A 14,386-nucleotide genomic window follows, 5' to 3' on the forward strand; every position below is an offset into this window, starting at 1 on the left:
TTCTTGCACTTGAGATTGTGCTTCTGTGTCTCACCCTTTTCCAAGATTCCTTCTTGTTTGTCTGTTACCAATCTCCTACCGAGGTGTCACTCTGACTGTTGATGCAAATTGTGATTTCTTGCCTGTCCTTCACGCTGTCTGTTGTTTCCCTGTCATGGTTCCTTGCTGCCTACTTGTCTGTTCCTATAATGTTTTCTCTTGCTGCTTTACCAAGTTACACAAACTTAGTTCCTTCAAAGAGCACAAATGGGTAATCTTGTGTTTTAGGAGATCAGAAATCCAAAATGAGTCTCACTGGGTAGCAATGAAGGCATGTAGATGCTCTAAGGGATAATGTCTTCTCTTGCATTTTCTGCCTTCTCAGAATCCACTCTTAGGGCTATCAATGAGGGGACTAAGCATCCTCATTTATCATGGAAATACACTTTTCTTCACTTCAACTGAGTCAGATGTTAACCATAACTATCAAATTTTTAGCGTAATATCTAGACTTGTTTAATTAAACAAGGGTACTCCAGCCAATCCAAGTGCACCCGGAAACCAAGACATGTCAGTCCACGTTTGGTCTACTTGGCATTCACACATTCCCTTACACCATACTTTGTCCCTAACTAAGTAAAATAAAGTCATGCTTCTACCAACTCAGCTCCCTATGATTGAAACCGTGTAGTCCCTTTTCTTCAACAACAAAGGACAAGTTTTTGTAGGGTCTTCTCTCTTCTCCCCCAAATGCTGTAACCTAAATGCTATGACACAAACGTAACTACTAGTTTTACATGTTACGTTTTACTTGTAACACTTTTTACATGTGCAAGTTATAAGAAAAGGAAGGAAAAACCTGATGCACATATGTACACATGCATAATCATACTCATAACAAATAAGGGGAAAATGCTAGAAACCATTACACTCCTTATTTCTCTAACCTGTGACATAGCCATCATTAGCATTGAAAACACCCTTATTCCATTACCCATTTCAGAGTTTATTTTCCCTCTAAAAGCACCTCAGCCAGTTTTGGGGGTTTTTTGCCTTGTACAATGACCCAACCCTTCACTCTTGAAGGTTCTGGGTCATTACCAACCTTTCCTCAACTGGCCTGTGGCATTTTCCCCTTTAATGACAGGGCATGGTAGGTCTAAGAGATGCTGTAGTACTTTCTTCACTCCAAGTAACTCTTTTGTTTTTCTTGCCTTTGTTGCCTAGAAACTGCCACTTTCCCCATCGGTAATCATGATCAGTGTAGTGCAGTCATTCCTCCTGATTCAGACCCATGAGGAGCCCAATGTGGCCAGCAAGTTTATTCATGTAGTCATTCTTGTGTCTCCTCGTGGAAGCACTCCTGCCTTTGGAAGTAAGACCACTAGTACAATGTAGCATAAGTTTGCAGTAAAAATTCCCCCAAATTTTTGTAATCAGATTGATAGAGGTAATCATGAGTGGTGCCATTCCCATTTCCATCCCTGAATCCTGGATGGGTGAGCCCTGGTTATGGACGAAAAGCACCATATATTGTACATTGATTTAAAGCATATACAGCATCCTGGAGAGCCTTCCTTCAACCCTGTAAGTTATTGCCACCTCGCTGCTGCTGTTACCCAAACTTACTCTGAGGTTATTTCTCTGGATCTGGAATGCATAACTGTAATGGATATACCATCCCCAACTGACTACAAAGACTCGGTAGCATAGAGAGGTTTGATGGCACTGGCTCCATGGGGATCTTCCCATATGTCCCTATTCCAATGGTGAGGCTCCCATTTCTCAGTGTTCTCATTGTAAAGGATGACAGGCTGTAACTTATGGAATTCACTTTCCTTTTAGTTCATACATGGGCAGGATGATCCCTGGGTTTTGTTTCATAAATCTGAGCCCTACCTAAAGCCTGTGGCTATATGTCAGGATGATCTTCAATGCAGACATAAAAGCTTGAATCAGTGATTTCTTTCTTTGGTCAGAGACTTGGGAGTTTTTTCAGATTATTTTTATTTATTCATGAAAGACTCACAAAGAGAGAGGCAGAGACATAGACAGGGGAGAACCAGGCTCCATGCAGGGAGCCCGATGGGTGACTGGATCCTGGGACTCGAAGGTCACGCTCTGAGCTGAAGGCAGATGCTCACCCACTGAGCCACCCATGTATGACCCTCGGTCTGAGAATTTTAATCCTCCACATTACTCTTTCCTTTTCCCACTCTCCCCAGTACAACATGGATATCCAGTCACTCTTCTTACGCTCCTTAGTTTGACTAAAATATTTTAAGGCATCAAATACATACTGACCAGAACTTTCCCTTTAACAAGTCTCTGATTACCAGTATCACTGGTGATGTCCTGTGTATTGCAACATCAGGCTTAGTGTCCTAGGTATCCTAGGTTACCTGTGTCCTCTTTAACTTGGCAGTTAGACGCATCAGTGTCTTTCCAACTAATCCTCTTGAACCACCGATTCAAGAAACCCAGAGTCAATTCAGGGAACTCATTAACATTGTGCCTCTCTTAGAACCATTATTGGTATCAAAATTTATCTTAGTCAGAGTTCGACCAGAAAAAGAAAACAATTAGAAAAGAAGCTTCACCGGGGTCAAGAGAAAAAAAAAAAAAAAAGAACAACGGGACAAACCCAGAAATAGAATGTATTTGAGCTCCAATTCTGACCACCCAGTAGATTTTTTATGTTTTCTCTGTGGTCTCACTGAGCAGCTTAAGTAAGAAAGGGGACAAGGGGACCAGGCAGTGCAGTTGATGGGATGCCTGACTGAGTGAGGTCAAGGGCTGGCAGCACCAATTGCCTGGGAAATGTCGGGCAAGGTAAGTCAGTACCCACTCAGCAATCCACAGGAGGAAGAAATTAAACACACTTGGGGTCATGGGATTTGTACAGGAAAGATGATCAGGTCATGCACAGCCTGGGAGGTTCCCAGAAGAGGCTGGCGGATAGATAGGACATGCATGGACCTCAGCTCCCCAAGCTCGAGTTGCAGGCCCCAGGACTCCTTCCCACATGGTGCCTGAGCTCCTTGCTCTCTGAAGCCCTACCCTCTCCTGGGAATGTTGACACCCTCAGCTGTACCAAAATTTAGAGAAGTCAGGCTCACAGATGTTCAGGAAGCCGAGGAACAGTCCAAACCAGAGTGGGTGGCATAATGGAACTGGTGGCCCAGGACCCAACTTTGTCCAGGCTCCCTGTCTACTGCCTCAGAAATGTGAGTGAATGCCAGGCCCCTCCGGAGCCCACTGTACCAGCCAGGCCCTAAGTCCCTGGTCCCGAGAGAGAAGGGGCTACCCAGGCAGATCCTTGGAAAGTCCTCCTGTCCTCTTCCAGCACCCCCTTAGACAGTCATGGTCTTAGTCTCCTGTCCAGTCCCAGAGCTACCACTCTAAGCCCAAGCCACCTTCTTCCTGCACCTACGTGAGCTCGATAACCTGCTTCCACAGGTTCCTGTCATCAACCCTCCATCTATCCTGCCCTCACAGAGATGTCTTTCTATCTTCTATCCTATAAAGCTGTTTTCCTGAGAGAGAGAGAGAGAGAGAACAACAGCTTGCTGTGCAATGTAGAAATATGCTCAGTTGGAACAGTTTCAGAAGAATAGGCGTTTCCTCTTCTTTACATGTTGGTAGAATTGCCCTGGGAAGCTCTCTCCATCCCAAGCTCTTCTTTATTGGAAGATTTTTGATTACTGGTTCATTTTCTTCACTGGTTATGGGTCTGTTCAAATAATCTGTTTCTTCCTGTTTTGGTTGTGGTAGTTTATATGTATATGTGTTAGTATGCTTCTAGGCATTTATCCATTTCTTCCACATTGTCCAAACTGCTGGCATACAGTTGCTCATAATCTTCCCTGATAAGTGTATTCCTGTGGTATTGGTTAGGATCCCTCTTCTTTCATTTGTGATTTTATTTATCCAGGTCCTTTCTCTTTTCTGTTTATTAGGTCTGGGTAGCAGTTCATCAGTTTTGTTAATTCTTTAAAAGAACCAGCTCCCAGTTTCATTGATCTGTTCCACTGTGTTTTTTTTAAAAAAATATTTCTGTATCATTTTTTTTCTGCTTTAATCTGTATCATTTCCCTTCTTCTGCTGGTTTTGGGCTTTATTTGCTGTTTATTCCCCCAACTCCTTTGGGTATAAGGTTAATTGTGTATTTGAGATACTTTTTGTTTCTTAAGGAAGGCCTGGATTGCTATATACTTCCCCTCTTATGACCACCTTCGCTGCATCCCAAAGTTTTGGACTATCGTTGTTTTCATTTTCATTTGCTTCCATGCATATTTTTTCTTCTTTAATTTTGTGGTTAATCCATTCATTGTTATGTAGGATGTTCTTTAACCTCCATGTATCTGTGGTCCCTCCAAATGTTTTCCTTCTTTTTCATCACATCCTAGATTTATTACAACTGACCTGCTGGCAAAAGGAAAGAACTATTACATAAAGACTTCAATTCCATGTATGTATCTTGACTACGGGAGGAATTCAAAAAGAATACAGGGTAAAATATTCCAAAGCTCCAAGGAGCAGTTATGATACTGAGCTCCATCTTTACAGACAAATAAGGCTATATCCCTGCACATTAGCTTTTTGATAATTTTTATACATTTTTTTCTATGGCATAAGGGAAAAATAACCAAAGCTCACCATGTACAGTTCTTACATATTTTCTGATTTTGTGAACAGTATACTGCATCCTTCTGTTTCAATAGAAATACATTGTAATAAACTCCTTGCCCTTAAATCTATAGTCCCGAATTTTTCTTGTGCTCGACTTCAAGTTTCATAGCATTGGAAACTAGTGGCTGGAAAATATGCATGGTAACATCTCACTCCTTTTGTTTTGTTTTATTTGGTTTTTATAGATTTATTTTCTATTGGTGTTCAATTCGCCAACATAAAGAATAACACCCAGTGCTCATCCCATCAAGATCTCACTCCTTTTGTACAGGTTGAGGCCTGATTTGTGACCAACTGTGTAATCTATTCTGGAGAATGTTCCATGCTCACTCAAAAATAATCTGCATTCTGCTGCTTTAGGATGAAAAGGTCTGATGATAACTGGCCCAGTATGTCATTCAAAGCCATTGATTCCTTGTCGACGGTGTTTAGATGACCTGTCCGTTTCTGTGAGTGGGGTGTAAAAGTCTCCTACTTTTATTGTATCATTATCCTTGAGTTTCTTTAGTTTGTGGTTAATTGATGTATATATTTGGCTGCTCCCAAGTGGGGGACATAAATATTCACAAGTATCGGATTTTTTGTTGGATAGACGCCTTTATTATGATACAGTGCCCTTCTTCATCTCTTATTAAACCTCTTTGGTTTAAAATCTAGTTTGTCTGATATAAGTATGGCTACTCCTGCTTCTTTTTGATGTCCATTAGCATGGTAAATGGTTTTCCATTCCCTCACTTTTGATCTGGAGGTGTCTTTGAGTCTAAAATGAGTCTCTTGTAAGCAGCATATCCATGGATCTTGTCTCTTTTTTTATCTATTCTGGTATCCTTCATCTTTTGACTGGAGCATTTAGTCCATTTACATTCAGAGTAATTATTGGTAAGTTTTAATTTAGTGCCATTATATTGCTTGTAAAGTCACTGTTCCTGTAGATCGCCAATTTCCTTTCCGTTTTTTTTTGGTTTTGGTCTCTCTTTGCTCCTCCAATGGTCCCCCTTAATGTTTCTTGTGGGGGTGGTATAGTCCATGAACTCCTTTTGTTTTGGCTTGGCTTGTAAACTCTTTATCTCTCCTTCTATTCTGAATGACAGCCTTGCGGGATAAAATATTCCTGGCTACTTACTCTCCCCCTTTGGCATGTTAAATATATCATACTATTCTCTTCTGGCCTGCCAAATTTCTGTGGATAGATCTGCTGCTAACCTTATGTGGTCTTCCCCTAGAGGTTAAGTACCCTTTTTCCCTAGCCGATTTCAGAATTGCCTCTTTATTTTGTATTTTCTAAGTTTCACTGTGATATGTGTTGGTGTTGACCTGTTTTTGTTGATTTTGAAGGTAGTTCCCTATGCTTCTTGGACTTGAATACCTGTTTCCTTCCCCAGATTAGGAAGTTCTCAGCTGTGAGCTGTTCAAATTATCCTCTGCCCCCTTTTCCTGCTCTTCTCTTCTGTGACTCCTATGATAAGAATATTATTGTGCTTTATGAAATCGCTGAGGACTTTCGGGAGAAGATGGCGGAAGAGTAGGGTCCCCAAGTCACCTGTCCCCACCAAATTACCTAGATAACCTTCAAATCATCCTGAAAATCTACGAATTCGGCCTGAGATTTAAAGAGAGAACAGCTAGAATGCTAGTGAGAAGAGTTCACGCTTCTATCAAGGTAGGAAGACGGGGGGGAAAAAAGAAAAAAAGAAACAAAAGGCATCCAAGGGGGAAGGACGCCGCGAGGGGCTGGGCTAAGGCCGGGGTGAGTGCCCCCAGAACAGCAAAGCCCCGACCCGGAGAAGCAGGAGCTTCATGAAACTTTCCGGAGAGAATGGGGCTCACAGGGAGTTAGAGCAGGACCCCAGGAGGGCGAGGATGCCCTCAGGCTCCCTGGGACACTAACAGACACCTGCGCCCCGGGGAGAGTGCGCCGAGCTCCCTAAAGGGCTGCAGCGCACATACGGCTGGACCCGGAGCAGCTCGGAAGGGCTCGGGCGGCGGCTCCGCGGAGGGGGCGCTGCGCAGCCGTGAGCGCGAATCCAACAGCACAGGCCCGGGAGCACAGGGCACCGGGGACACAGCCCAGGATCCGGCCACCCCCGGGACAGGCAGAGGCCAGAAAGGCCCAGGACAGCAAGGACGCTCCTGCCCAAGCTGAGCAGATCAGCAGCGCCGCCCCCAGGGCATCCAGGCCCTGCAGACAGAGAGCTCCGGAGTTACTGCGGGGGCTGAATCCAGGGCTCCAGAGCTGGCCGCCGCCACTGTGGTTGTTCCTCCTGGGGCCTCACGGGGTAAACAGCCCCCACTGAGCCCTGCACCAGGCAGGGCTCAGAGAAGCTCCCCCAAGTGCTAACACCTGAAAATGAGCACAACAGGCCCCTCTCCCAGAAGACCACCTAGACGGAGAAGTTCCAGGGGAAGTCAAGGGACTTAATGTATACAGAATCAGAAGATACCCCCCCCCCGTGTTTTGTTTTTGTTTTTGTTTTTTATTTTTGATTTCTGTAACTCCCACAGAGTTACAAAATTTGGATTACAATTCAATGTCAGAAAGCCAATTCAGAAGCATTATTATAAAGCTACTGGTGGCTCTAGAAAAAAGCATAAACGACTCAAGCGACTTCATGACTGCAGAATTTAGATCTAATCAGGCAGAAATTAAAAATCAATTGATGAGATGCAATCCAAACTAGAAGTCCTAACAACGAGGGTTAACGAGGTGGAAGAACGACTGAGTGACAGAGAATACAAGTTGATGGCAAAGAGGGAAACTGAGGAAAAAAGAGACAAACAATTAAAAGACCATGAAGATAGATTAAGGGAAATAAATGACAGCCTGAGGAAGAAAAACCTACGTTTAATTGGGTTCCCGAGGGCGCCGAAAGGGCCAGAGGGCCAGAATATGTATTTGAATAAATCATAGCTGAAAACTTTCCTAATCTGGGAAGGGAAAAAGGCATTCGGATCCAGGAAAGAGAGAGATCCCCCCCCCCTAAAATCAATAAAACCCGTTCAACACCTTGACATTTAATAGTGAAGCTTGCAAATTCCAAAGATAAAGAGAAGATCCTTAAAGCAGCAAGAGACAAGAAATCCCTGACTTTTATGGGGAGGAGTATTAGGGTAACAGCAGACCTCTCCACAGAGACCTGGCAGGCCAGAAAGGGCTGGCAGGATATATTCAGGGTCCTAAGTGAGAAGAACATGCAACCAAGAATACTTTATCCAGCAAGGCTCTCATTCAAAATGGAAGGAGAGATAAAGAGCTTCCAAGACAGGCAGGAACTGAAAGAATATGTGACCTCCAAACCAGCTCTGCAAGAAATTTTAAGGGGGGCTCTTAAAATTCCCCTTTAAGAAGAAGTTCAGTGGAACAGTCCACAAAAACAAGGACTGAATAGATATCATGATGACACTAAACTCATATCTCTCAATAGTAACTCTGAATGTGAACGGGCTTAATGACCCCATCAAAAGGCGCAGGGTTTCAGACTGGATAAAAAAGCAGGACCCATCTATTTGCTGTCTACAAGAGACTCATTTTAGACAGAAGGACACCTACAGCCTGAAAATAAAAGGTTGGAGAACCATTTACCATTCGAATGGTCCTCAAAAGAAAGCAGGGGTAGCCGTCCTTATATCAGATAAACTAAAATTTACCAGAAGACTGTAGGGACAGATGAAGAGGGACACTATATCATACTTAAAGGATCTATCCAACAAGAGGACTTAACAATCCTCAATATATATGCCCCGAATGTGGGAGCTGCCAGATATTTAAATCAATTAATAACCAAAGTGAAGAAATACTTAGATAATAATACACTTATACTTGGTGACTTCAATGTAGCTCTTTCTACACTCGATAGGTCTTCTAAGCACAACATCTCCAAAGAAGCGAGAGCTTTAAATGATACACTGGACCAGATGGATTTCACAGATATCTATAGAACTTTACATCCAAACTCAACTGAATACACATTCTTCTAAGTGCACATGGAACTTTCTCCAGAATAGACCACATATTGGGTCACAAATCAGGTCTCAACCGATACCAAAAGATTGAGATCGTCCCCTGCGTATTCTCAGACCATAATGCCTTGAAATTAGAACTAAATCACAACAAGAAGTTTGGAAGAACTTCAAACACGTGGAGGTTAAGGACCATCCTGCTAAAAGATGAAAGAGTCAACGAGAAAATTAAGGAAGAATTAAAAAGATTCATGGAAACTAATGAGAATGAAGACAACCGTTCAAAATCTTTGCGATGCAGCAAAAGCAGTCTTGAGGGGGAAGTACACCGCAATACAAGCATCCACTCAAAAACTGGAAAGAACTCAAATACAAAAGCTAACCTTACACCTAAAGGAGCTAGAGAAAAACAGCAAATAGATCCTACACCCAGCAGAAGAAGAGACTTAATAAAGATTCGAGCAGAACTCAACGAAATCGAGACAACAAGAACTGTGGAACAGATCAACAAAACCAGGAGTTGGTTCTTTGAAAGAATTAATAAGATAGATAAAGCATAGCCAGCTTTATTGAAAAGAAGAGAGAGGAGACTCAAATTAATAAAATCATGAATGAGAATGGAGAGATCACTACCAACACCAAGGAAATACAAACGATTTTAAAAAATATTATGAACAGCTATACGCCAATAAATTAGGCGATCTAGAAGAAATGGACGTATTTCTGTAAAGCCACACACTACCAAAACTGGAACAGGAAGTAATAGAAAACCTGAACAGGCCAATAACCAGGGAGGAAATTGAAGCAGTCATCAAAAACCTCAAAGACACAAAAAAGTCCAGGGCCCGATGGCTTCCCAGGCGAATTCTATCAAGTGTTTAAAGAAGAAACCATACCTATTCTACTAGGGCTGTTTGGAAAGATAGAAAGAGATGGAGTACTTCCAAATTCGTTCTATGAGGCCAGCATCACCTTAATTCCAAAACCAGACAAAGACCCCACCAAAATCAAGAATTATACACCAATATCCCTGATGAACATGGATGCAAAAATTCTCAACAAGATACTAGCCAATAGGATCCAACAATACATTAAGAAAATTATTCACCATGACCAAGTAGGATTTATTCCCGGGACACAAGGCTGGTTCAACACTCGTAAAGCAATCAATGTGATTCATCATTCAACAAGAGAAAAACCAAGAACCATATGATCCTTTCAAAAGATGCAGAGAAAGCATTTGACAAAATACAGCATCCGTTCCTGATCAAAACTCTTCAGAGTGTAAGGATAGAGGGAACGTTCCTCAACATGTTAAAACCCATCAACGAAAAGCCCATGGCAAATATCATTCTCAATGGGGAAGCACTAGGAGCCTTTCCCCTAAAATCAGGAACAAGACAGGGATGTCCACTCTCACCACTGCTATTCAACATAGTACTAGAAGTCCTAGCCTCAGCAATCAGACAACAAAAAGACATTAAAGGCATTCAAATTGGCAAAGAAGAAGTCAAACTCTCCCTCTTCGCTGATGACATGATACTCTACATAGAAAACCCAAAAGTCTCCACCCCAAGATTGCTAGAACTCATACAGCAATTCAGTAGCATGGCAGGATACAAGATCAATGCCCAGAAATCAGTGGCATTTCTATACACTAACAATGAGACTGAAGAAGGAGAAATTAAGGAGTCAATCCCATTTACAATTGCACCCAAAAGCATAAGATACCTAGGAATAAACCTAACCAAAGATGTAAAGGATCTATACCCTCAAAACTATAGAACACTTCTGAAAGAAATTGAGGAAGACACAAAGAGATGGAAAAATATTCCATGCTCATGGATTGGCAGAATTAATATTGTGAAAATGTCAATGTTACCCAGGGCAATATACACATTTAATGCAATCCCTATCAAAATACCATGGACTTTCTTCAGAGAGTTAGAACAAATTATTTTAAGATTTGTGTGGAATCAGAAAAGACTCCGAATAGCCAGGGGAATTTTAAAAAAGAAAACCATATCTGGGGGCATCACAATGCCAGATTTCAGGTTGTACTACAAAGCTGTTGTCATCAAGACAGTGTGGTACTGGCACAAAAACAGACACATAGATCAGTGGAACAGAATAGAGAATCCAGAAGTGGACCCTGAACTTTATGGTCAACTAATATTCGATAAAGGAGGAAAGACTATCCATTGGAAGAAAGACAGTCTCTTCAATAAATGGTGCTGGGAAAATTGGACATCCACATGCAGAAGAATGAAACTAGACCACTCTCTTTCACCATACACAAAGATAAACTCAAAATGGATGAAAGATCTGAATGTGCCACAAGATTCCATCAAAATCCTAGAGGAGAACACAGGCAACACCCTTTCTTTTGGAACTCGGCCACAGTAACTTCTTGCAAGATACATCCACGAAGGCAAAAGAAACAAAAGCAAAAATGAAATATTGGGATTTCATCAAGATAGGAAGCTTTTGCACAGCAAAGGATACAGTCAACAAAACTAAAAGACAACCTACAGAATGGGAGAAGATATTTGCAAATGACGTATCAGATAAAGGGCTAGTTTCCAAGATCTATAAAGAACTTATTAAACTCAACACCAAAGAAACAAACAATCCAATCATGAAATGGGCAAAAGACATGAACAGAAATCTCACAGAAGAAGACATAGACATGGCCAACATGCATATGAGAAAATGTTCTGCATCACTTGCCATCAGGGAAATACAAATCAAAACCACAATGAGATACCACCTCACACCAGTGAGAATGGGGAAAATTAACAAGGCAGGAAACAACAAATGTTGGAGAGGATGCGGAGAAAAGGGAACCCTCTTACACTGTTGGTGGGAATGTGAACTGGTGCAGCCACTCTGGAAAACTGTGTGGAGGTTCCTCAAACAGTTAAAAATAGACCTGCCCTACGACCCAGCAATTGCACTGTTGGGGATTTACCCCAAAGATACAAATGCAATGAAATGCCGGGACACCTGCACCCCGATGTTTCTAGCAGCAATGGCCACGATAGCCAAACTGTGGAAGGAGCCTCGGTGTCCAACGAAAGATGAATGGATAAAGAAGATGTGGTTTATGTATACAATGGAATATTACTCAGCTATTAGAAATGACAAATACCCACCATTTGCTTCAACGTGGATGGAACTGGAGGGTATTATGCTGAGTGAAGTAAGTCAGTCGGAGAAGGACAAACATTATATGTTCTCATTCATTTGGGGAATATAAATAATAGTGAAAGGGAATAGAAGGGAAGGGAGAAGAAATGTGTGGGAAATATCAGAAAGGGAGACAGAACGTAAAGACTGCTAACTCTGGGAAATGAACTAGGGGTGGTAGAAGGGGAGGAGGGCGGGGGGTGGGAGTGAATGGGGGACGGGCTCTGGGTGTTATTCTGTATGTTAGTAAATTGAACACCAATAAAAAATAAATTAAAAAAAAAAGATGTGGTTTATGTATACAATGGAATATTCCTCAGCCATTAGAAATGACAAATACCCACCATTTGCTTCAACGTGGATGGAACTGGAGGGTATTATGCTGAGTGAAATAAGTAAAAAGGAGAACGACAAACATTATATGTTCTCATTCATTTGGGGAATATAAATAATAGTGAAAGGGAATAGAAGGGAAGGGAGAAGAAATGGGTAGGAAGTATTAGAAAGGGAGACAGAACATGGAAGACTCCTAACTCTGGGAAATGAACTAGGGGTGGTGGAAGGGGAGGAGGGCGGGGGGTGGGGGTAAATGGGTAACGGGCACTGAGGGGGGCACTTGACGGGATGAGCACTGGGTGTTATTCTGTATGTTGGCAAATTGAACACCAATAAAAAATAAAAATATTATTTTAAAAAATCGCTAGTTCCATAAGTCTACCTTCATGATCTAATAATTTGCTCTCTTCTCTCCAGCTTCATTCTTTTCCATAATTTATCTTCTATATTGCCCATTTGTTCCTCTGCTTCTTTCACCCTCATTTTGATTACATCCAGTCAGTTTTGCATATCAGTTATAGTATTTTTAGATTTCATCCTGACTAGTATTTAGGTCCTCTATCTCTGCAGCAAGGGTTTCCCTGGTGTCTTCTATGCTTCTTTCAAGACAAGATAGTATTCTCATGACTGTTGCTCTAAATTCTTCTTCAGTTATATTGCTTATAACTGTTTTGAGAAAATCCCTGGTTGTGATTTCTTCTTGACCTTTCCTTTGGGGGAGAATTCCAATTCGGCATGTTTTATCTTCCTATGAGTAATGCTATATTAAGAAGGTGTCATACACTGTTCACACTTCAGGAAGTGTTTCTGCTGTATGCTACGTGCACTCTGCTGTTACATTTTGGCTCCTCTTTCCCACAGGTCAGTCCTCTGCAGAGTGCCACCTTGTTTGCAGTGGGGAGTATTTGTACATTAACTAGATGTGCTTTGATTTGTTTCTTAAAATAAGCCTGGAAAAAAGAAACGGCAAAAAGCCTGATCCACAAAAAAAGAGAAAGGAGAAAGAATGAAAACAAACAAAACACTGTAATCCCAATTCCAAAGGAAACAACAACAACAACAAAAAAGATGAAAGAAAAAGAAAAGAAAGAAAACCTGATCCTATTTACACCAGAACTGAAGTTGATACTTTGGAGCCCTCTATGGTCAGTAGACATGTCACATGCAGGGGGCCTATGTTGGTCTTCTGAGGGAGAGGCCCACTGTGCAGGCTCACAGTCAGCTGCCCTAGGTAACAGGACCCTTCAAGGTCCAGGAGGCAGTGTTGGGCGCAAGCGCCTCTGCCTCCATTGGAGGCACGGTATTTCTCTCTGAAGTCTGACCACGTTGGTGGGATGGGGGGTGGGGAGTTGAGGTGGGGAGGAGGGGAATAGTGATGTCACCCCACTCTCTGGTTTGGAGGAGGTGATATTGCACCCACCGCTGTTCAAGAAGCCCTCACAGAAAGCAAATAATAGTGAAAGGGAATATAAGGGAAGGGAGAAGAAATGTGTGGGAAATATCAGAAAGGGAGACAGAACGTAAAGACTGCTAACTCTGGGAAACGAACTAGGGGTGGTAGAAGGGGAGGAGGGCAGGGGGTGGGAGTGAATGGGTGACGGGCACTGGGGGTTATTCTGTATGTTAGTAAATTGAACACCAATAAAAAATAAATTAAAAAAAATAAAATAAAATAAAACACACACACACACACACACAAAAAAAAAAAAAAAAAAGAAAGAAAGCAAATAATCTCCCCTCCTGTGTCCCAGGTCTATATCAGATCCTTGCCCTCACTCCATCTGTGCTCAAGCTGTGGACACACCTGGTGCCAGAGCTGTCCATTTTATGTCAGACCCATGGCTGGAATTCAAATCTCCACATCATAAAAGACCTGGAACACCCTGAACCTACTCCCTTCCCAAAGAGGGGAGCCTCACCACCTTGAGAATTAAGATTTTTTAAAAAATCTGTTCTTAGTGTTGGTGTAGGAGAAAACATAGGGAGTTCCTTGCTCACTGTATAGAATATGATAACTGCTCACTAAATACCAGTTATGACCAGCATTATTTACTCAGTTCTATAGAGGAAACCAAGGACTCATGGAGGAAAACATGGAGTGACACTCAGAATTGTAACCGAGAGGATCCCACGTCCAACCTCTCTCCACAACTGCCCCCCCCCATGTGCTACATGCAGAGCTGGTGCTGGGCCATGTACAGGAAAGAGGATCCAGAGTCTCTGGTCTGAGGCC

Source organism: Canis lupus, chromosome 13 (genome assembly GCF_048164855.1).
Source record: "Canis lupus baileyi chromosome 13, mCanLup2.hap1, whole genome shotgun sequence".
In the NCBI taxonomy this organism is placed as follows: Eukaryota; Metazoa; Chordata; class Mammalia; order Carnivora; family Canidae; genus Canis; species Canis lupus.